Source organism: Pongo abelii, chromosome 15 (assembly GCF_028885655.2).
Source record: "Pongo abelii isolate AG06213 chromosome 15, NHGRI_mPonAbe1-v2.0_pri, whole genome shotgun sequence".
In the NCBI taxonomy this organism is placed as follows: domain Eukaryota; kingdom Metazoa; phylum Chordata; class Mammalia; order Primates; family Hominidae; genus Pongo; species Pongo abelii.
In genome coordinates this window covers 72,551,140-72,575,826 of record NC_072000.2, presented here as the reverse complement: position 1 = coordinate 72,575,826, position 24,687 = coordinate 72,551,140, and the positions used below count along the sequence as shown (strand labels likewise).

General features: G+C 40.7%; 1 protein-coding gene and 1 pseudogene across 18 annotated transcripts in view; one reads left to right on the top strand and one right to left on the bottom strand.

Moving 5' to 3' along the window:
* Positions 1-24,687, bottom strand: part of RAD51B (RAD51 paralog B) — a 799,436-nt gene that overhangs the window by 260,837 nt on the left and 513,912 nt on the right. The window lies entirely within an intron of this gene.
* Positions 14,137-14,937, top strand: LOC100447253 (large ribosomal subunit protein eL8-like; annotated as a pseudogene).

Below are 24,687 nucleotides of genomic sequence, written 5' to 3'. Positions count from 1 at the left end.
TGCCTGCAAATGCACCTTCCTCAGCCCTGATCTTTCATCTCACCTTGCCAAAGTGCCAGTCTGAGTCTTCCATGGTAGATCTGGTTACTGAGAAAGAGACAGGAGAAAAGATAGACACATTTCTGTGGCAATATTCTAGCCCTGATATTCCAGCACTTCCCACAAGTCCTCCCCTCTGTACCCCATCCCTCACTTACACACATAGAGGCCCAGTCCAGCTGTTGGGACAAAATACCAAAGAAATCACTCTGTGGCTCATATCCTCTCGCTAAAATGCAGATCGAGATTATTGTAGTCTTTTGTGAATCCACTATTACCACCAATGCATTACTTTATTTTTCTTTATGGGGTTAAGTAGCATGACCATAACTCAGTGTCTAAACTTTTTAAAGGTGGTACTATTGGCAGTTGTGCCAAGATGCCAGTTGCAAATCAGGACTGTCCTCAGGAATTGGGATATGTGTTCCTCCTGGGCGTGAGGAAAACAACACAAAATAAGGAAAGGCTAGGGAAGAGGCCCAGAGGGGGCTGTTTTGCTTTCAACTTGCTTTCTGACATTGCTAATAATAAAAATCCTTAGAAACTTCCAATGAGCTGTGTGCTTGCTTCAGGACTGAAACGTTGAGGAAAAGTTTTATGACTATACTCTATAGGCTAAACATGGGAGGAAAAATAGTACCAACCTCACTTTTCCCATCAAAACCCTTCCCCCAACTGTGTCAGACCCCCACCTGCTGAAAGTAAAAGCAAAGGACACAGGCAGGCCAATTCTTGGGGTTCTCAGAAAAGATAAGAAGGGAATGAATGAATGAATTCAAGCACAGACTTAGAAGAACCTCAGGGAATTTATACTGGTAAGTGTCCCAGAAACCCCTGGAGCTCCCTCTCTGAAGCCATGAAGTCCTTGCCAGTGACAAACAAGTGGAAAGTCCTGTTTCTCAGTGCCTGGCAAGTGGGATGGGAGGAGTCTGGGGAAGAGTCCAGGCCTATGTCCAGGCATCTGTGAGGAAATAGTTTGTAACACCTCAAGGTCCTATTGAACATAATGTCTCACAGAAAGGGCCTTGGTTAATTAGAGTCTATGGTGGCATCTCCCTAGGAAAGTAGGAGCTTCTTTTCGGAAGAGACTTCTACAATCCAAACAACCACCTTTTATGTGAACTCTTAGAGTCCACCTATTGGTAAGGTGGAAGAGTTAGGAGACATGTTTCTATGTGGGCAAGGGGGTGGCCTGGTCACTTTCTAGGTTCCTGCTGGCTTTCAGAATGTGTCCATAGGCGGCATCAGACCTGGCCAGAGGAAAATGACTTTGTCCAGTCTCACAACTGATAAGTAATAGTTACAGAAATACAGCACCACAAAGTTGTTTAAGCCCTCTTGTTACTCTGTGCTCTTTCCTCACCCAATACCATCTATTCATTAATTCTATCATTCATTCAACTAATATTTATTTATCCACTTTTATGGCTCAATTATCACCTATAAGGAGATGACTCAATTGTTTATCTCCAGCCCAGACCTCTTCACTGAGCTCCAGTACACCTATATCTCCCTGGTATGTCTCCTTAGTGTCTCAAAGGTGCATCAAACTCAAGTGTTTCCAAGGCCAAGCCTATTATCAGCTCTTAAACATATTCCCTTCTTTTCATCCCCATCCTCATTACTCCAGTGCAAAGAAACCAGAATATCCCCCATGGACAATTGTATCTGCCTCCTGGCAGGGGTCCCTCTCCACGCATCTAATTCATTCTCTACACTGCAGCTAGTGGGATCTTTCCAACTAGCAAATCTCATTACCTTACCCCATCTTTTGCTAGAAACAGGTCAATAGCTTTTCTTTGCTCTTAGAATAAAGACCAAAAACCCCACTGTGTTCTGCTCCCTGACTGTGGTCTAATCCCACACATTCCCTCACTCTTGCAGTCTCAGTGTCCACGCTGACTCCTCTCCATAGAGCGCTCTCCTCTAATCAATGCCTCCTCTCTCTTCAGGTTGCAGGACATCTCTCCAGTAAAGGCTTGTGAAGTATGTTCCACTCTCCTGTAATGTGGTCTCTTAGTCAATGTACCCCTCTCCTTTGAGGTAAGGGTCAGGGCTGTAATTTGTTATTTACTTTGGGCTTCTTTGATTCATGGTTGTTCCTCCTCTAGACTGCAAGCTTTGTGTGGGCAGGAGCTGTGTCTGTTCGGTTTATCATAAACATTCATCAAATAATTATTGAGTAAAGAATAAAGGGAAAAAAGGAAAGAGAGAGAGAGAGGAATTATTCCCATTCTCCCTCAACACTTTTGGTCTTTTCTACTTTTGGTACAAAAAGTAGTACTTTTCTACCTCTGGTCTTTAGTTCATGCTGTTCCCTTAGTCTAGCAGGTTCTTCTCTCTCCCACCAGTTAAAACCCTATTTCTTACTCAAAATGCCACTGTCCTATGTCTGCCCTTCATTTCTAGCATTCTTTGAGTCTGGTCTGGATTAGGGTGCTTTATGTATACAGTCACCTTTTGGGCAGGGTCTATGTCTTATTTGTCTCTGTATCCTACCACACCACTGTCCCCAACCTCAGGGCTTAGGGCAGTACCTTCTACAAGTTTATTGAAAAGAAGTGAATTCAGTGGGGCTACTGACAATAAGAGCCCAGAGCCATGAAGAAAGGATTCCTTTCCCAGTTAGGGGATGCCATGTTGGATAGTCACACTATTGCCTGGTGCCATCCTATTTGTGATTTCACTGAAGTTGTACTGGTAGTTCTGCTACACTGGTTCACAAAAGAAGTCAAACAGATGTAATTTCTACCTTCCAGTATCCCACTATCTAAAATGGCGAATGATATTAAGCCAAACTGAAGGCAAATATGTTCAGTGGATTTGATGAATAGAGGCAGAGGGAGTTAGATATCCTGGGGCAACCACCATCTCCCCTCCACTAAATCAGGGAAACTGTCTATCTTCACTTAATTCTATTTACTTAACACTAGCCTAAAGAAAACTTGTTTTCATTTATCCATCTGTCTCATTTTCAAATAAAATTTCTAAATGCAGACCACACACGATATTTCAGTGGACCTAACACTGATTTATGCTAAGACGCGGGGAAGGGAGGCACTCTGAAGAAAGATGCTTCACCAGCAATTTTCTGACTGTCAGCCTTTGCTCGCTCTACTATAGTAACATGCAGATGCAGTTTAGTGTCTCAATTACTTCTGGATTTGGTCCATTCAAGAGTCATATCATCGCTGCTATACCAAGTAAGCATGAAAGTCAAAACTGTGATTCCTGACAACCATGGTGATAGAATATAAATTAAAAGGCCCTTGCTTGCTTAGCCATCATTCTGAAAACATCAGAATGCAATTTGTTGGACAGATTCTATAATCTGCAGATGAAGGCAGTTATAGGGCTCAAGTTTATCCAGCGTTAACAAGCCCTAATAGTCTAGTTCAGCTCAGACATAACAAACGGAAATGGCTTTAAATTATCCTTCCCTAGAGACATGATTTCATAAGAGAACAAACTCTATATGTGCACAGAGAGATTTCCAATGTAAACATGTGGTGGAAGCTAAAAGCTGCAGCCGAGTTTCAAGCCTGGATATGCCAATGGCAGGGTATTTGATTTCAAAGACACCGATTTCCTCCCAGTGCGATAGCGTGTATGCTTTTTTTGCTGACTACACTTTGAACTGCAGAATACACACAAGCTTGCATCTATGTGTAATTTTATAGTTTTCTTTCTAGCTAGGATATTAATAGATTTTACTTAGCCTTTCCATGCATAAGTATGACTGGGATATAGATGCTTAAGGGATAAAGTTCCTCACAGAAAACACAAGGCTCCCTCATCACCTGGGCTGTCTGAAATATAGACTAGCCTTTAAGGCTTTGGAAAACACAGGGTGAGCAACTTGGGTCTTCCATGTTCAAGCAGGATATCAACCAAGCTCCCCATGGATATAAAAAAGTAGGGAAACCAGGTGTGGTGGCTCATGCCTGTAATCCCAGCACTTTGGGAGGCTAAGACGGGTGGATCACCTGAGGTCTGGAGTTCGAGACCAGCCTGGCCAACATGGTGAAATCCCATCTCTACTAAAAATACAGAAATTAGCTGGGCGTGGGGCACGCACCTGTAATCCCAGCTTCTAGGGAGGGTGAGGTAGAAGAATTGCTTGAACCTGGGAGGCGGAGGTTGCAGTGAGCCAAGATGGTGCCACTGCACTCCAGCCTGGGTGACAGAGTAAGACTCCATCCAAAAAAAAAAATAAATAAAATAAAATAAAAAGTAGGGAAAGGAAAATTCCTTTGTCCTGCAAAGAGAACAGAACATCCTAGTTTGTTTCTTTTAGGCTAATCAGGTCTAAAAAGCCTAAGACCAAGATTTTACCATGACACTCAGGCCAATGTCCGTTCGGCCTATATGTCAAATGAGGTCCATCTCTTGTTTTTATATGGCCCATGAGCTCAGAATAGTTATTACAGTTTTAAATAGCTGAAAAAAAGACAAAAAGAAATTTTGTGACATGTAGAAATTATATAAATTTCAAATTTCAGTGTTCATAAACAAAGTTTTATTGAACACAGCCATGCTCATTTGTCCAGGTATCGTCTATGGTGACTTCACACTACAGTGGCAGAGCTGTTTAGCTGCAACAGAGATCATAGGACCTGCAAAACCTAAAATAAATAAAGGCCTAAAATATTCTGGGCCTTTACAGAAAAGGTTTGTTTATCCCAGATCTAAACTATGAGACAAAGTCAGTATCGCCCAGGCTGGAGTGCAGTGGCAGGATCTTGGCTCACTGCAAGCTCTGCCTCCCGGGTTCATGCCATTCTCCTGCCTCAGCCTTCCCAGTAGCTGGGACTACAGGCGCCCCCCACCACGCCTGGCTAATTTTTTTGTATTTTAGTAGAGACGGGGTTTCACCCTGTTAACCAGGATGGTCTCGATCTCCTGACCTCATGATCCGCCCACCTCGGCCTCCCAAAGTGCTGGGATTACAGGCGTGAGCCACCGCACCAGGCGAGACAAAGTCAATGTTAATCTTCGATTGCTTCTTTTGTTTTTAAACAAACATATGCATTATGCCTATGAGCTCCCAAGTAAGTTAAATATCCTTCGCATTTATACCAGAATCCATTTAGCCAAAGTGGAACGCCTTTGTACAATTTTATTTCAAACCATCAAGTCTTGCATAAACCATTTTGACCAGAGAGCACAAGGAAATCACAAGTAAGAAATCTTAATTTTTATTTAAAATTTCCTAAATTTGAAAATATTGTATGACTCCAGCCCAGAGGGCACCAGCTTGCAATATCTGATTTAGACCATGAATAAACCATAGATTCTTCACTTTTCAGTCATTACAAACTGTTCTTGCTACCAAGGCAGGCCTAAGAAAATTGTTTGTGCTTTGCAAAGTATTTTAAATTTTTATGTAATTTTAAAAAACTTAGTCTACATTTATCATCAAAGCTTGTCACAGAAGACATATTAGTTTCAGTGACATTAAAGCTTTAAACTGGTAAACTCTTTGAGGGAATGTCCTTTGCCCTTAATTTTTCTCATGCCCTCCCAGAGCATGGTCCATGCAATGGTCAGTTGGTACCACTGGGTGCCAAGATAGGTACTTGCTGACCTTACCAGCACTTTTCATTTCTTGACTTCTCTCTTGCCCTGTTGATGTTCAGGGCCCACATGGAATATTCAGCAAATTCATTATTTCATCCCTGCCCCGGGGTAGTGTATCTACTCTCTTTTTAGTGTGCTCTAAAAAGATTATAGACTCTCTAACACTTTAAAGTCCTCTCTCAAACCACACAGATATATTCTGCCTTGGATTCCCAAGCAATCTTACTGTGTATGGGTGTTTTAATAAAGATCAAATGTAACCAGCAGCCTTCTGCATTCTAAGAGGAACAAAGACTGCTACTATTAGTAGCTGAAACTGCTGATGCTGTTCACGGGCCTGCTTCTTTATTTATTATTATTATTTTGAGACAGGGTCTCTGTCATCCAGGCTAGAGTGCAGTGGCACAATCATGGCTCACTACAGCCTTGACCTCCCAGGCTCAAGCAATCCTCCCACTTCAGCCAATTCGGGAGGCACACGCCACCATGCCTGGCTAATATATATGGTTTTTCATAGAGAATGGGTCCTTACTACATCGTTCAGGCTGGTCTCAAACTCCTGGGCTTAAGCGATCCTTCTGCCTTGGCCTCCCAATATGTTGGGATTATAAGCATGAGCTATCGTACCCAGCCACCTACTTCTTAAAGTCAAATCTTTGCAGTACAGGGGACCCCCCAATCATTTTGTGGGTGCTAAATCTATTTCCCCAAACTAATAGGAAGTAAAGGAATGCAGCTAACAAAAACTCTGAAACTGTTACTCTTTCATGCACAGGTAAATATGCATTTAGTCAATAAACATTTATGAAATACTGCTAAAATGTCAGGAATGATGCTAGATATTAGAGACAGCAGAAGGAGCATACCTTGCACTTTGTCCCTAAGATCTTTCAGTCTAGCGAAAGCAAACAGTGTCGCAAACAATTCATGAAAAAAAAAATGTGTTGAGGATTACAGACATGGAAGGGAAGAAGAGGAAGAAGATGCTTCATTCTTCCTAACGGTGAAGTATGAAAAAGGATTCAGAGAGGTGGTGGCACTTCGACTGAGTCTTAAAAGCTGAGCCAGCCTTGGGGGGTAGAGGGAAGGCAAGAGGGGAAGGGATAAATTATAGGCAGAGGAGGAGCAAAAGGGACCTAAAAATGTAAACTATCCTAGACCATAAGAAGTACTCTGAGAAATTCACAATGGTTCTAGTGTATGTGTTTAGTGGGAGGAGGGGTGATGGAGAAATGAGGCCGAGAGAGAAACCATTCAGAGATATACGGCTGGAGAACTGAGCAGCTGCCAGATCTTGAGGTCCCTGTGTGTATGCTAAGGAGTCTGGAATAAATCCCAGAGACAGTGAAAAAGACATTGAGGGATTTCAAGTACAAGAGTAACACAATCACATTGTTCTGCTAGAAAGAACACTTTGGACATAGTACAGAAGAGGGACTGAGGGGCTACAGAGTGAGACTGCTGGATTAGTCCAGGCAGCAGAAATCCAAGGTGTGAATTTAGACCCTGGATGTAGAGCTGAATATGAAATCGAGGAAGAAATCTTGATGATCAAGTGGTTGTTTAGGGGAAGGGGCAACAGAACAGAGAGGAAGTTGATTCCCAGGTTGTTGTTTGGTGGCTGGGTAACTAGTGGAGCTATTCACCATGCAAAGAAGTAGAAGAGGAGGAACAGGATCTTTTTTGCTTAAAAACAACAGTAACAGAAAGAAATCAGTGCCTTCCTGATTATATTCTAGGCTAGGAAATCATATCAAATGAAGTTGCACTTCAGGCAGTCTTAGAAAATTCTTTTTCTGTCCTTGTGGCTTTTGAATGTCATGGGTTAGATTACCATGTCAAAGATGAAGCCACTTTAAATCTGTTTTGGAAAAAGATGGGATATAAATATGTAATATAAAAAACATCAAGACATTTATATTTTAATCTATTCTCTGCACGTATCCAAAAACAAATATAGGATCTTTCTGAAATTCTTCTGTGAGGTTTCAGGGGACTATTAAATTATACACCTTTTCCACAACTGAATTCTGAACCCATTTGTGTTAGTCTGTTCTTGCATCACTATAAACAAATAACTGCCCAGGCGCAGTGGCTCCCGCCTCATGCACTTTTGGAGGCCAAGGTGGGTGAATCACTTGAGGTCAGCAGTTCGAGGCCAGCCTGGCCAACATGGTGAAACCCCATCTCCACTAAAATACAAAAATTAGCTGGGCATGGTAGCACACTCCTGTAATCCCAGCTCCTTGGGTGGCTGAAGCATGAGAGTCGCTCTTGAACCCAGGAGGTGGAGGGAGGTTGCAGTGAGCCGAGATTGTGCCTCCAGGCACTCCAGCCTAGGCAACAGAGCAATATTCTGTCTCAAAAAAAAAAAGAAAAAAAAAAAAAAAAAAACACCTGACACTGAGCTTAATTGGCTCACAGCTCTGCAGGCTCTACAGAAATCATGGTGCTGGCATCTGCTCAGCTTCTGGTAAGGCCTCAGGAAGCTTATAGTCATGGTGGGAAGCGAAGGGAAGCTAGCATGTCGCAAGTTGAGAGTAGGAACAAGAGTGGGGGGAGGTGCCACACTCTTTAAATAACCACATTTCATGTTAACCACCAGAGCAAGAACTCATTCATCACCAAACGGATGGTACTAAGCCATTCAGGAAGGATCTGTCCCCATAATCAGAACACCTCCCACCAAGCCCCACCTCCAACACTGGGGATTTTAACATGAGATTTGGAGGGGACAAACATCTAAACTATATCATTATGCCTCTAGCTCCCCAAATCTCATGTCCTTCTCACATTGCAAAATATAATCATCCTTTCTCAATAGTTCTCCCAAGTCTTAATTTGTTCCAATTCCAGCTCAATCAAAAGTCCCAAGTCTAAAGTCCAAAGTTTCATCTGGAGATGAGTTCCTTCCACCTATGAGCCTGTAAGATCAAAAACAAATTATTTATTTCCGAGATACAATGGTAATATGGGCATTGGGTAAATATTCCCATTCCAAAGGGAAAAACTAGCCAAAAGAAAGGGGCTACAGTTCCCATGCAGGTCTGAAACCCAGAAGGGCAGTCATTAAATATTTTTTTTTTTTTTTTTTGAGACTGAGTCTTGCACTGTTGCCCAGGCTGGAGTGCAGTGGCGTGATCTCGGCTCACTGCAAGCTCCACCTCCTGGGTTCATGCCATTCTCCTGCCTCAGGCTCCCGAGTAGATGGGACTACAGGCGCCCGCCACCATGCCTGGCTAATTTTTTGTATTTTTAGTAGAGACTGGATTTCATCATGTTGGCCAGACTGGTCTCGAACTCCTGACCTCATGACCCGCCTGCCTTGGCATCCCAAAGTGCTGGGATTACAGGCGTGAACCACCGCACCCAGGCTATTTATTTATTTATTTATTTTTGAGACGGAGTCTCGCTCTGTCGCCCAGGCTGGTGTGCAGCGGCGTGATCTTTGCTCACTGCAAGCTCTGCCTCCCGGGTTCACACCATTCTCCTGCCTCAGCTTCCCGAGTAGCTGGGACTACAGGCACCCGCCACCACACCCCGCTAATTTTTTGTACTTTTAGTAGAGACGGGGTTTCACTGTGTTAGCCAGGATGGTCTCGATCTCCTGACCTCGTGATCCACCCACTTCGGCCTCCCAAAGTGCTGGATTACAGGAGTGAGCCACTGCGCTCGGCGGCAGTCATTAAGTCTTAAATCTCCAAAATAATCTTCTCCTTTGACATCCAGGACACACTGGTGCATGGGCAGTGCTGTCCCTGTGGCTTTGCAGGATGCAGACCCCATGACTGCTCTCATGGGTTGGAGTTGAGTGCCTGCAGCTTTTCCAAGCTCAGGATACAAGCTGCCCATGGCTCTACAATTCTGGGATGTGGAGGGGGTGGTGGCCCTCTTCCTATCACTCCACAAGGCAGTGCCCTGGTGAGGACTCTACGTGGGGGGCTCCAACTCCACATTTCCTCTCCACACGGCTCTAGTAGAGCTTCTCTGTAAGGGCTCCACCTCTGCAGCAGACTACTGCCTGGGCTCCCAGGATTTCCAATACATCCTCTGAAATCTAGGGGAATCTGCGAAGTTCCCTTCACTTTTGCATTCTGTGCACCTGCAGGCTTAATACCACATGGAAGCCACTAAAGCTCACAGCTTGTGCTCTCCAGAGCCAGCAGCCCAAGCTGTACCTGGGGCCCTTTGAGCTGGAGCTAGAGATGGAGCTGAAGCAGCCCACATGCAGACAGCAGTGTCTCAAGTCTGAGCCGGGCAACGGCCCAGGCCTGGTCCTTGAAACCATTATTTCCTTATAATGCTCTGGGTCTGATAGCAGAGTCTGTCTCCAAGATCTCTGATATGCCTTTTCCCCATTGTCTTGGAAATTAGCACTTGGCTCCCTTTTAGTCACGCTAATCTTTCTAAGCAAGTGGTTGTTCCTCAGCCTGCTTGTATTCCTCTCCGAAAAATGCTTTTTCTTTCTCTGCCACATAGCCAGGCTGCAAATTATCCAAAATTTTACACTCTGCTTCCCTTTTAAATGTAAGTTCCAACTTAAAATCATTTCTTTGCTCATATATCTGATTGTAGGCTGTCAAAAGAGATAGGGGGAAAATTACTCAACATTATTCTGGGCAATGATTTTTTAGACCTGACCCTAAAAGTTCATGCAACAAAAGCAAAAATAGAAAAATGGGATTATATCAAAATAAAAAGCCCCTGTACCGCAAGGAAAACAACTGCATGAAGCGACAACCTTTGGATTGTAAGAAAATATTTTCAAGGCATACATCTGATTAGGGTTTAATATCCAAAATATATAAAGAGCTCAAATTGTGTGGTGAGTATAGTGAATAATTATGTACTGTACATTTGAAAATTGTTAAGAGAGTAAGTTTCAAACGTGCTTACCACAAAACTGGTAAGTATTTGAAGTGATGGATATCTTAATTAGTTTGATTTAATTATTCCATATTATATTCATTAATTATAACATTACATTGTGCCCATAAATACATGCAACTGTATTTGTCAATTTTAAATTAAAAAATAAGTTAAAAAAAAAAAGGCAGCAGAAATGGAGACCAAGGGCTACATATACTTTAAAGATAAGGAGCCAGTAACTCCAGGATTTGTTGCCTGAGTGGATTTGGGACCAGCATCCAGAGGACAACAAAGACAGAAAACTCTGGGTACTCATTGGTATTCACCTAAAACTGAAAATTTCAAAAAAGTCTACAAATATAATTAGGTCAAACGTGGACATGTATGAATTTACAAGATGTAGAGGCCACAAGTACCAACAGTTACCAAATGATCTGCTCCCCTAAGTGTCCTTCCACATGGTGACAAGGATAAACCTTTCTGTGCCTTTCTACTTGCTTTCACTTGATGGGCTTCACTTTATGGTAAGGAAATCTTTTGCTCATTTTCTCCAAAGCTAAACTCTTCATTAGAAAGAGAGAGACAGAGAGAGAGAGGGACAGAGAGAGAAAGAGAGAGAGAGAAGGCATGGGTACATAGCAACAGTGAGCTTCCCCAAAACTGGGTTAGGCAGTGCCCCCTGTCCCGTCCCTCTATGGCTGGGGGAGGACAGTATCTGAATGTGAGAAGTGCTTCCTTATCTCAGACTCACCAGTTAGATAAGCCATTCCACTTTCCCTAAGGAGGAGCAATGAAGAAGCAGAAAGGCCAAGAGTGAGTTAGGGAAAATCCTTCCTCCTAGAGAACAAAGACTTTCCCCCTAAAGCCCCTGACTAGTAAATTTTTTTTTCTTTTCTAACATAAGCAGTAGATAGGATAGAATTTAATTCCACTCAGTAAGCATCAAGAGGCTTCTGTGTTCCAAGGACTGTACTAGGCACTGGAAATAAAGAGATAAAAGACAAAGTTCTATCTTCAAGTGTTCACATTCTATTTCTGTAAGATAGGCCTCCAGAAGGAAGATAAACACGTGATAGAGTCAAGGGGTAAGCAAGTTATATGGGGAGCAAACAGGAAGTACTAATTAGTTGTAACCCAGGGAATTAGAGTGAATATGAAAAAAGCATCTGGATTTTTTTTTCTTACACTATACACAATATTTCAAGCCAACATTTCCTTTCCAGTAGTGAAAGATTTTTGTTTGCCACAGGATGTGAAAGTGCACTATATGCAGTTGTGTGATATATTGGTGGACATATATTCTTTCCATCCCTTTTCTAATAACTGAAACCTTCCTTTCCTTTGAACTGCTCCAGCCCTACCTCTGGGGCCCTGTCTTCCTGCCACTGGGGTAGACAAAAGATCTAATGGGCCAATAGGACTCTTTTTGAGGGTACTGACAAAGTTGGAGAGAAAAAGGACCTTATGCCTTATGAGATCCTAAGTGATACGGACCAGAGACTGCTGCATTGCTCCTCCCATATGGCAAAACCTGCTGCGAATGAAACCAACAGGAGGAAAGCAGAGCAGAGAGATGGAATTACAGCAGAAACGATGATGACATTGTTGGAAACCCATTAGATCCACTTCTTAGCCTTCGCAATTACATTAGCCAATAAATTCCACTGGGTCTGTCACTTGTATTTATCATAAACTTAGAAATCACTTTATTAATAAAACATTACTTATAAATTGCTTCTACCATGCCTTTGACCTAAGAAAATAAGGTTCAGACTTCCACAAAACTTTATGAAAACCCTGACCACTTTAGTGCCGTAATAGATGTTCTAGAAATTGCCAATGATTCCATAAATGACACAGTGCCATTTAATGATGAAGCTACTCTGATACAGTATCAGATCAACTAATTTTTCCTATAATATACTTGCATATAACTCAACCCTTCATATTTCTATGATGTATTTTATTCATCATGGATTTTTTGCATTACACCTTACCGAAATACAGTTACCTTGATTCTTGTCCTTTAAAGAGATTAAATTCATTTTCAGTTCTAATTTAGTCATTAACATTGTGCTTTGCCTTAACATTCTCTCTGCCCAGCTCATCTTAGTGGCATCTTCAAGGTAAAATCACCTTTGATATGTGAAAATTCTTGCTTCTTACCTTCCCTGAAGGGGAAAATATCAGCAAAATTATAATTTGAAATTGTAATGAACTCTATTTCCCTGCTTCTTAACCTATAAGGATGAAACGGGACAAGTAAAAACATGTAGAGATCTCTGAGTGCCAAAGGCAGACTGTTCCCCACTGCTTTCATATTTTACTTCCCTAATCAGATTTCAATGTCTTAGAGAGCCAAGCATCGTGGATATCTTGGGATATCCCAAATATGTAAGATGGTATAGGAGCCTAGGGAAAACCTCCCCTTCAACCTCTGAGTGTTTACTGAAAATCAACCGACAAAAGGCAGGTTAATAGGAGAAAAGGCATACAAAAATAATAATATGCATGTATGTGCACAGGAGTCATAAAAAAATAAGAAAAACTCAAAGAAAGGGTCAGACAGTTGAAGTTTTCATCCTGAGGTTACAGAAGGAATAGAGGCTTAGAGTCTGGCAAGACCAGTTATGGGTGGAAGAGAAGAAAAGCATGGCTAGCAAAGGCAGTCTTGTAATGCAGATGAAACCTCACAGGTAGCAAGCAGCCCTCCAAAACAGTAAGTTTCTGTTAGATCCCCAGAGGTGTCAAACTCTCAGTCTCTCTCTCCCAGGAGCCTATCTGTCCTAGATCCAGACAAGTCACAGCACAGAAAGGCTGGCTGTTTATTTCAGCAATGTAGATTTTCTCTACAGATGTAAATCTCCTCCACAAAAGGTAGATTTACAGGGCTATTCCTGTCTGCAGGCTCTCTGAATAGCCATCTCAAGTATGTCAAAGAAGTATATTTGAGGGTAAAATATTTTGGTTTCCTTTAATGGTAAAAAAAAGGAAGAAGGAAAAATGTATTTACTTTCCTTGGTAACTCATTGTATCGGTCCAAAGACACCTTAAAGTTATTTCTGATAAATATTTCTAAGTAAACACTGTTAGTAAAATACTATTGAATACTAACCATGTGCCAGGCACTATGTTACATTCCTCCTAAAAACATTTCTTCTTTTTTTAACCCTTGTGTAGAAAAGAAAAAGTAGCAGCCTTCTCTCTAAAAGATCATTATATGGTCACATTTCAGCACTGCCTATGATTAAACTACCTCAATTTCTTTAAACATTCTTTATTGTGATGATTAAAATTATATACATTGTAGAAAATGACTATGCTATTAGATTGCTATCTTACTGTACTACTTTTCAACTTTTACTACTTAGGAGAGGCAGATTTCCCAATCCTCTAATTTTCTCAACATTTAGATTGATCCATATTTATAAGAGGAAGAACTAGGCTTAGAGAGAGAACAGTACATTCAATGTGCATCTTAGTGGCATCTGTAAGGTTAAATCACCCCTGATATATGAAAATTGTTGCTTTTCATCTTCTTTAAAGGTGAAAATATCATCAATAAAACTGAAATTAGAAACAAAGTTATTTGGTATAATGCTAGATGAAAAATATGGCAACCATAGGTCTCTCCTCCCACCACCCAAGATGCTGAAAGGAAAGAAGGCCAAGGAGAAGAAAATGGCTCCAGCTCCTGCTGTCATAAAGAAGCAGGGGGCCAAGAAAGTGGTGAATCCCCTGTTTGAGAAAAGGCCTAAGAATTTTCGCATTGGACAGGATATCCAGCCCCAAAGAGACCTCACCCACTTTGTAAAATGGCCCCACTATATCAGGTTGCAGCGGCAGAGAGCCATCCTCTATAAGTGGATGTAAGTGCCTCCTGCCATTAACCAGTTCACCCAGGCCCTGGACCACCAAACAGCTACTCAGCTGCTTAAGCTGGCCCACAAGTACAGGCCAGAGACAAAGCAAGAGAAGAAGCAGAGGCTGTTGGCCCAGGCCAAGAAGAAAGCTACCAGCAAAGGGTACATCCCCACTAAGAGACCACCTGTCCTTCGAGCAGGAGTTAACATGGTCACCACCTTCGTGGAGAACAAGAAAGCTCAGCTGGCGATGACTGCACATGATGTGGATCCCATTGAGCTGGCTGTCTTCTGCCTGCCTGCCCAGTGTTGTGAAAAGGGGGTCCCTTACTGCATTATCAAGGGGAAGGCAAGACTGGGACATCTAGTCCACAGGAAGACCTGCACCACTGTTGCCTTCACAAAGGTTAACTCGGAAGACAAAGGAGCTTTGGCTAAGCTGGTGGAAGCTATCAGGACCAACTATGACAGATACGATGAGATCCACTGTCACTGGGGAGGCAATGTCCTGGATCTCAAGTCTGTAGCTCACATTATCAAGCTTGAAAAGGCAAAGGTTAAAGAACTTGCCATTGAACTGGGTTAAATGTACACTGTTGAGTTTTCTGTCCATAAAAATAATTAAAATAATACAAAATTTTCTTCAAAAAAGAAAAAAAAATATGGCAAGCATAAAGATACACTTTGAGATAGCTAAATAGCCTCCAATCTTAACCTACACATGGGTGGTCCCTTGGCGGCCATGTTTAAGCCATGTTGTCTGGTTGGATTAAGGGCAGACATATCACCTGTGCCAGACTGATCAGATCCTCTCTCAGGAATTTAGACTCATTGATGCTAGTATCCCTGGGCTGGGAAGTTGAACTAAGGACGTACAAACGTGGCTACTGAGGATGCACCATGTTTGGCCATGTGCTCACCAAGCAGCGAAAGTGGCTAGCTGAGAAAGAGAAAAGAAAGAAAGCAGATGTACAGAGAGAAGCAGAGATCTGAATCCACGAGCCCCTGAAGGGAGCCAGGCAGACAGAGAGCTACACCTGGGCAACAGGGACTAGTTGCCTGGGTCCTTGTAAATGCTCCTGTTCCAGGCTCTGGTCTCTTATGAAGTCCAGTTGTATTTCATGCTGTTGGGTTCTGTGAGAGTCTCCTGATTCCTTATGGCAAAATGTTTTGTTGCTGTTAAGATAGTTTGAGTGGGTTTCAGTTATTTACAAATAAAAGATTTTTGGGCCTGGCATGGTGGCTCATGCCTATAATCCCAGCACTTTCGGAGTGTGAGGCAGGAGGATTGCTTGAACCCAGGAGTTCAAGACTAGTCTGGGCAATATAGTGAGACCCCATCTCTTAAAAAAACAAAGCAAAACACAAAAACTAAAAAATTAGCTGAGTGTGGTGGCACATGCCTGTAGTCCCAGCTACTAAGGAGGCTGAGGTGGGAGGATTGCCTGAGCCAAGGAGGTCGAGGCTGCAGTGAGTTGTGATCATGTCACTGCACTCCAGCCTGGGGGACAGAGTGAGATCCTGTCAAACAAAACAAAACAAAACAAATAAAAATTTCTAACCTAGGCAATAAGCGAGTGGTTCTTAATTCAGGTTGAGCATCAGAATGCCCTGAAGAGGTTTTAAAAACACAAATACCCCTGCTCTGTCCCCAGGGATTCTGATTCAGCTGGTCTGGGATATAGCCTAGGCAAGGGAAAATTTTAAAAACCTCCGCCTAAGAATTATGGCCCATGGAATGGCAATAGGTAAACAGCAGAAAGCTAGACATTTCAGATCAAAATAACCATGCCAATAGGGAAGAAAGAACCACAGGATGCAAGAGTACAGCCACTTCCACAAAGCTGCATGCTACAATGGCTAATTTTAGCATCTACTTTCACACTGAAAAACTGTGGTCAACTTTAGACATCTGTCTTGAAAAGAGATTTCAGGTTCTGAGGGGGTATTTCAGGTTTAATTCATGTATCAATAACCTATCCACTGCAGCTTTAAATCTGAATCATTTTGGTACCTGAAAGCATCAAATCTTCTTAAAAAATTATTTAGCTGGACAATTATAGGTTGTGATGGGCTAGGATAGGCACCAACAAAAATAAGATGTGGGTGTGTGCAAAAGAGGCAATTATGTGGGAATTTGGTACACAGAAATTCTCCCCTGCACAGGAAGAAATTGAGTCCAAAAGTTGATTGTATTCATCTGACAGCAAGATTAACACTCAAATTATGGAATAAATTAGTAAGTAAACTACAAATGAAATCACCCTCTTACTAGTTTGACAAAGGAATTCATCTCAGTTAGAACATGGAACTTTTCTGAGGTAGATGAGAAAAATTACTGTAATATTTGTTAAAAACATTTTTAAACAACCATAAAAAGGAAATGTAGAGTATTCTACCCTATATAAATGCATCTTTTAAGAACTACATTATTTGGTTAAAAGCATTGGGGACAAACAAAGAAATGGTTAGCTCTCTCTCAAACCCTGGGAACAAATTCTCCACCACTGAATGGGTTGGTGTCTAAAAGCCACATCAGGATTATAGCATTAGTTTCAAGAAACTGATACAGAGAAAGAAAATCTGATTTGGGTCTTAGAAACCTACACTGTTTAATAGATGCATTGGTGGCAAGTAGAATTCTATCATCATTTTATATTAAGGTTCAAAGAACTTTTGTCAAAAATGTAGGAATTTGGAGTGTAATTTGTTTACAAACTTGAAGAATTTGCTTGTAAGTGATCAGAGTACATCAAAATAGCAATCTATGTACTGGACAGTAAGACCCCCAAGGACTCAGTCCTTTATTTCTTTTGTCAACTAGATTGCTTCACATCTCCCATGGGTAGCCCCCATGTATACCAAAAGGGATGAATAAGTGTTGAGTGAAATATAATGAAAAGGAAATATAATCATTACCACACATTTATGACATCATTCTAGGCAAGTAAATGATCTCACCTTTTTGAATTCTGCTTTCTTTATTGTAAAACCAAGACTCATCCAAGTTAAATACAAAGGAAGATAGGACAGTTTTGAGAGATAAGTGGTTTAAAGCAAAAGATGGCAGAACCATAATTAAACATTCAGTTTCCTCAATAGTTTGTTCTCCAAATGATGTAATAATAGCTAACATTTGTTGAATACATTATATATCAGACATCATTCTCACATATTATTAACTCTTTCAACTCTCAGAATAACCTCTGAAATAGGTACTATTATTATTCTTACTTTTACAATTAAAGAAACTGTGGCACAGACAGGTTAAGTAACTTATCCAAGATAAAACAGCTGGAAGTGGCAGAGCCAAGATATACACCAATGCAAGCATGGCTTCTGATAAACCTTCTCTCAGCCTTTATGCTATACCGCTTCTTGAATGTAGTGACCACAGAGACTTTTAACCTCTCCTTCTAGTCTCTTAAAGTATTGCTAACCTAATGGCTATTTCCAAAATACCAGACACATGGTGGGTGCCTGATTGTCCATGGGGAAGGCTCTGTAGAACTTTCTGCTCTTGTTACTAGAAAATCAGTAGTTACAGATTCTAACTCTACCTTTAATTAGCCAGGTGCATCTGAACAAGGCTCTCAAGGCCACAATTTCTTCATTTAAATAAATAAATTCTATTAGATGATCCCTGAAGCTATTTTCCAACTCTGTGAAATGCTATGAAAAAAAGTAAAAGATTCCAAGCCTCTTCTACCACTCCCCACATTGTCAGACCTTATCAGCACTGCCTTCACCAAGCTTAAAACCAGATCCAGGAAGGTGAGCTGGTTGCAGTGAAACCTGTTAGTATCACAGAGGAATGCCTGTTTAGGGACTGCAAAGATGCAAATCAGAAAATTACTAAGAGACTAAAGTATGCTGATTGTACTAATCAACAGAAAGAGTGGCTATCTGCTTTTTTAATTTTGAGAAAAATGTAAATGCAGGAAAGTACAGAGAAAAATATAACATATTTTCTGTTTCTATTTTCTTTTTTTTTTTTTTTTTTGACACAGGGTCTCACTCTGTCGCCCAGGCTGGAGTGCAGTGGTGCGATCTCGGCTCACTACAACCTCCGCCTCCCGGATTCAAGTGATACTCCTGCCTCAGCCTCCGGAGTAGCTGGAATTACAAGCACCCGCCACCATGCCCAGCTAATTTTTGTATTTTTAGTAGAGATGGGGTTTGACTATGTTGGCCAGGCTGGTCTCAAACTCCTGATCTCAAGTGATCTGCCTGCCTCGGCCCCACAAAGTGCTGAGATTACAGGCATGAGCCACCGTGCCCAGCCAACATATTTTCTATATTTTCTTCAGTTCTTGTTTGTTTTGTGTATATATATATATATATATATATATATATATATATATATATATATAAAAAATACATATATAATACATATATATGTGTGTGTATATATCTATCACATTATATATGATATATATCATATATATCACTTGATATATCAAGTAAAGTATGCCAATCACATTTCTTCCTCCAGTGACAACCACAATCAAGAATTTGGAGAGGTTATCTGTGCTACCATGTTATGGAAGCACTATTCACAATGGCCAAGATATGGAATCAACTTAAAAGTCCATCAACAGATGAATGGATAAAAAAAATGTGGCCTATATGCATAATGGAACACAGCTGATGCTTGAACAACACAGGTTTGAACTGCAAGGTCCACTTACATGTGGATTTTTTCAATAAAGTTACTCCAACCTGTCTCTCCTACCTCCCACTCCACTCCTCCACCTCTTCTTCCTCTGCCATCTCTGAGACAGCAAGACCAACCCCTCCTGTTCTTCAGCCTACTCAATGTGTAGACGATATGGGTGAAGAATTTTACAAAGATCCACTTTCATTTAATGAAAGGTAAATATGTTTTCTCTTCCTTATGATTTTCTTAATAACATTTTCTTTTCTCTAGCTTACTTACTGTAAGAATACAGTATATATTATATATAATATACAAAGTATGTGTTGACTGTTTATGTTATCAGTAAGGCTTCCAATCAACAGTAGGCTAATAAAGTTTTGGAGAAGCCAAAATGTATTTGTAAATTTCTGACTGTGTGAGGGTTAGCACACCTCATCTCTGCATTTTTCTAGGGTTGACTCTACTATTCAGCCATAAAAAAGAATGAAATTCCACCATTTGTGACAATATGGATGAACCTGGAAGACATTATGTTAAATGAAATAAGCCAGGCACAGAAAACAAAATACCACATGATTTCACTTCTTTGTAGAATCCAAAAAAGTTGATTACATAGAAGTAGACAGTAGAATGGTGGTTACCAGAGGCTGGGGTGTGGTGGAGAGGAGCATGGGAAGATGTTGGTCAAAGGATACGCAATTGCAATGAGACAGGAAGAATAAATTTCAAGAGACCTATGATAGAGCAAGGTGTCTATGGTTAAAAATATATTGCATTCTTGAAAAATGTAGAGAGTGGATGTTATATGCTCTTACCACAAAATGGTAACTATGTGAGCAATACATTTGTTTAATTAGCTAGATTTAACCATTCTACAATGTATGTGTACTTTAAAACATCACGTTGTATATGATTATAACATACAATGTTATCTATTAATTTTAAAAAGAAAAAAATTGGTGTTCATCCTTCTGGCCTTTTTAAAAAATAAAAATAAATATAGCCTTTGTTGTACATAATTTTACCTGTGAAGCAAAGGTATCTCTAAGGCTCACAGCTAGAAGTGTAGTTGCTGGGCTGCAGCGCTTGTTGTGCCTGTTCACATCAGACTAGAGGCTGGCAGATAGGTCTTCAAAGTGACTTTACCAGTTTCCTCTTCCATTAGCAGTTTGAGTTCCTGTTTTCTTATATGCTCACCAACATTTAGGGTTTTTGTTTTGTTTTGCCAAACTGATGGCAAGAGTGGGATCTCATTTTTGTATTAATTTTTATTTTCTTAATGACTTGTAAAGTTGAATGCCCAGGTTTCTTCTAAAAATCACCAGTTTATATCCCTTGTCTATTTTTCTATTTTTTTCTTACTGATTTGTAGGCATTCTTTACATATGATGATATGATTAAGGCTAGAAGGTCCTAGGTTACAGGAGTCCCGGGATGGCCCCAACTGGGTCAAGGGGACACCACTCTGCTGAGTGGCTCTGTAGCACAGCAGTATATGCAGAGGCAGAAAGGGTGAGAGCATTCTATTCAGGGACCAGCTAACAGTCCTCAGCTGAGTGGGTGGGTTGTGGACAGGGTCCTCTGGTTCTCTTTCATCTACCTATCCATTTTCCTGGTCCCTCCGCTATGATACACCTCTATTTCCCAGTCAGTAGGAAGGAGAATTATAAATCAGCCATTTGAGCATCACTGATGGAATCACAGAATGAAGGAGAAAAAGTCTGGACTCTCTAAAAACAGGTTTCACATAGATGAGATGATTTAAAGATGTTTCTTCTCAGCTCACAAAATATTAAAGAAAAGAACAGATGAAACTAAATTGAACTGGAATAAGAAAAAGATATTTATCTTTATTTCTCTCTCTGCACTTCAGTTTTTTTCTTCAGGGAAAGAGGGGGAAACAGTTTTGGTTTTTTTGCCCTATGGCTAACTAGAGACAGTCTAGAATTAGAAATAAAACAGATGCAAAATCTTCTCTTCTGTGGGATGAGTGAATACATAGTTATAAGCTCCTTCCCCAAGAGAACTTAGATCTTTTAACATGTAGGCAGGAGGCTGCTCCATGGTGCTGTCCCAAACTTTCTCAGTAGTTAAGAGCCATGCACCCTATAGAGGTTTAGAAAGAAAACAATACTATGAAAGGGAGCTTATTCTCCTTGGCTTTTCTTGAAATAATGATCTCTGTCAAGCCTCAACTGTTAAAATGAATTGTATTTTGATTAATTACCTTTATTCTGTTAAAAAAATAAATGACCAAAGTATGTGTTTATATATGCAGAGATGTATAATATACATATGTGTGTGTGTGTATCTCACTTGTGTTTGTGTGTATATACCAAGAGTGAAAGAGCCAGCTGTTTTAGCCATTTATATTTGGGGGATGGGTGGGTAATACAGTAAGTTCTGTTGAAAGGAAATTATGGGAGAGAATCTGATATCCTGAATCTTTCAACAAGACAGGGTTCAGAGGGCAAGTGTGGAAATAAACTTAGAAACCAGCTTCTTGTTTCTAGATCGGTTTTTAAAAGTAAGCCCATAATGTGAACTCTTTTTGGAAGTCGGGTTTTGCTGCTGTTGTTTGGGGCTTTTTGTTTGCTTGCTTGCTTGGTTTTGTATCTAAGTTAATTTTTCCTGGATAATTCAATTGGAAAATGGGTATGAATGGGGTATTGTTAAGATTCCTTTCCATCAAAATCATCATATTCAGCAAACTCCCCCAATAATTTCAATAACCAGTTTACAGAATTGATATTCTTCTCTCTTCCCAGTTTTTCCCTGTAACTTGAAAACTACAAATATAGAAATTATCACTTGAATCTATGCAGGATAATTGATTGTGAAGTCAGACAACCTCTGTTATTAGCAGACTCACTTAAAAGCTGGAAATCCTCCTGGATAAATTACTTTTAAGTGACCATGTGGGCTCCATGAAGGGGAAATGACTGCTGGTGCAGAACATGCAGAATCTGTCTCAGCGATGTGGCCCAGGAAATTGCAGAACCCAGTTGTGGAGCTAATTAGTAGATATGTGGATGCATGAAAACTATAGTCACAGGAGCTTGTACTTACACAAAACATCCTGACTTGCCACATAGTAGAACTCAATGAAATGGCCCAAGTAGTACAGAAAGATGTGGAGCAACATATGGACTTTGTTTTTTTTTAAACTTTAAGTTTTAAATAAGTATTATTAAATAAGTATTATTGAAACCACAATAATGCCAATGCCATTGCTCTTTTTTTTTTTTTTTTAGACAGAGTCTTGTTCGGTAGCCCAGGCTGGAGTGCAGTGGCGTGATCTTGGCTCATTGCAACCTCCGCCTCCCGGGTCCCGGTTCAAGCAATTCTCCTGCCTCAGCCCCCTGAGTAGCTAGGATTACAGGCATGCGCCACCATGCCCAGCTAACTTTTGTATTTTTAGTAGAGACGAGGTTTCGCCGTGTTAGCCAGGCTGGTCTTGAACCCCTGACCTTATGATCTACCCGCCTTGTCCTTCCAAAGTGCTGGGATTACAGGCGTGAGCCACCGCACCTGGCCAGCTATTGTTCTTTAGAATAGCTTTTCCATGTATAAATCTAGAATTGTTTTTAAAACTATATTTTAAAAGTAAAATATAGTTTTCTGAGTCTTGGTTTATATTCTCTGGATCCAAAATTATGCCAATTAAGTTGCAGTAGGAAATATGCCTACTAGATACTAGGGCTGACATTAAATGCTCCTGATTCAATATGGAACACTTAATTCTACCCCCCAAACACACTGTCACCAATACTAACCTGTCCCATGATTTGCCTCACCTATCATATCTAGTTAATGAAGAAACTAATTGTGAATTGCTAATAGCTATACTGAAAGAGGAGAAAATAGAAATCCTGTATTTTATTATTACTTTAATGCTAGTATTCCTTTGTTTTTGTTTTGATTTTTTTCTGATATGCTGTTTGTCTATATACAATATCTGCTTCTTCAAAGGCATGTTATGAATGTTGGAAGTAACTCCTGGGCAGAATGACACCTAAGGCAAACCAGCCAGTGTTTCCTCATCTTACCTTTTAAGACATACAGCAAGTGGTTCCACACTTGTTTGATAAGTACATCCTCAATCTGGTAATCACAGAATCTTAGTGAAGAAAAATCTTAAAGGTCATCTAGTCCAATGTCACACCTAGTACAAGAATCCTATTTGCTTGAAAAAAATCCTTCCTTTGTATAAATGAAATGTCTAAGGCAATTTTCTCTTAATATACTCAGTGGAAGGGGGAAACATCTGGACACCTTTTTCTTTATAAGAACTCTTTCTGTACTTAAACACCATTTATTTTCTTCCTTCAATCTTTTTTTCTTTTAATTAAATAGCCTACTTTCATCACTCTTCAGAGATCTGATTTTCCATGCTTTTAATCATTTCAATTGCTTTCCACATCCTCTGAACATGCAGAAGCACCACCTAGGCATGGCAGCTGAATGAGAGCTTTGCTACTATCTTATTAATGCTGAATATGGTGACTCAGTTTTTAACGCCAGGCTCTTGTTAACATAGCCTGGCATCATGTTAGATTTTGGAGTGTTTTATTATTTAACATAATTGACTCTTTACTTCAAACTTTCATGTTATCAATTTTTTTTTTTTTTTTTGAGACGGAGTCTCGCTCTGTTGCCCAGGCTGGAGTGCTGTGGCACGATCTCAGCTCACTGCAAACTCCGCCTCCCGGGCTCATGCCATTCTCCTGCCTCAGCCTCCCGAGTAGCTGGGACTACAGGTGCGCAGCGCCATGCCCAGCTAATTTTTTCGTACTTTTAGTAGAGACGGGGTTTCACCATGTTGGCCAGGATGGTCTCAATCTCCTGACCTCGTGATCCGCCTGCCTCGGCCTCCCAAAGTGCTGGGATTATAGGCGTGAGCCACCGGGTCCGACCCAAAAAATATTTTTAACATTAACTTATTTAAAATAAAAATCCTCAGATTATTTAAGATGATCTTTCTAAAGGTAAAAACCAGCCTCTACAGGGTTTTAGCAATATTTAATTACAGATACCACACACAGTTGGTAATACACCCTGTTATCAGTCCCAAGTTTCCAGAATTCTGTATGTATATTATCATGCTCTCTGGAACCAAAGAAAAGGAAAGGTACCTTCTGTAGATTTCTGGAATTCTCAGCTGAAGCTGACATTAGTATCTTTTTAGTAGCTTGTAGCCTCCATGGGGCTGTGGATCCCAGAAGTTGTTGAATTCTCAGATGTGTTGGTATTTCACTCCGGAGTTTGGGTTATAAGTGACAGAGTGCACATTCAAATTGACATAATAAGCCTGGGTGTGGTAGCTCATGCCTGTAATCCCAGCACTTTGGGAGGCTAAGGCAGAAGGATGGCTTGAGGCCAGGAGTTTGAGACCAGATTGGGCAACATAGTGAGACCCCGTCTCTATAAGAAATAAAAAATTAGCTGGATGTGGTGGCATACACCTCTTGTCTTAGCTACTTGGGAAGCTAAGGTGGGAGGATCACTTGAGCCTAGGAATGTGAAGTTATTGTGTACTATGATCATGCCACTGCACTCCAGCCTGGGCAACAACAAAAGACCCTGTCTCAAAAAATATATACATAAATAAAAATAAAAAGTGACATAATAAACAAAATAACTGGTAGGGCTGGGGGTAGATTTAACAGGTTGTAT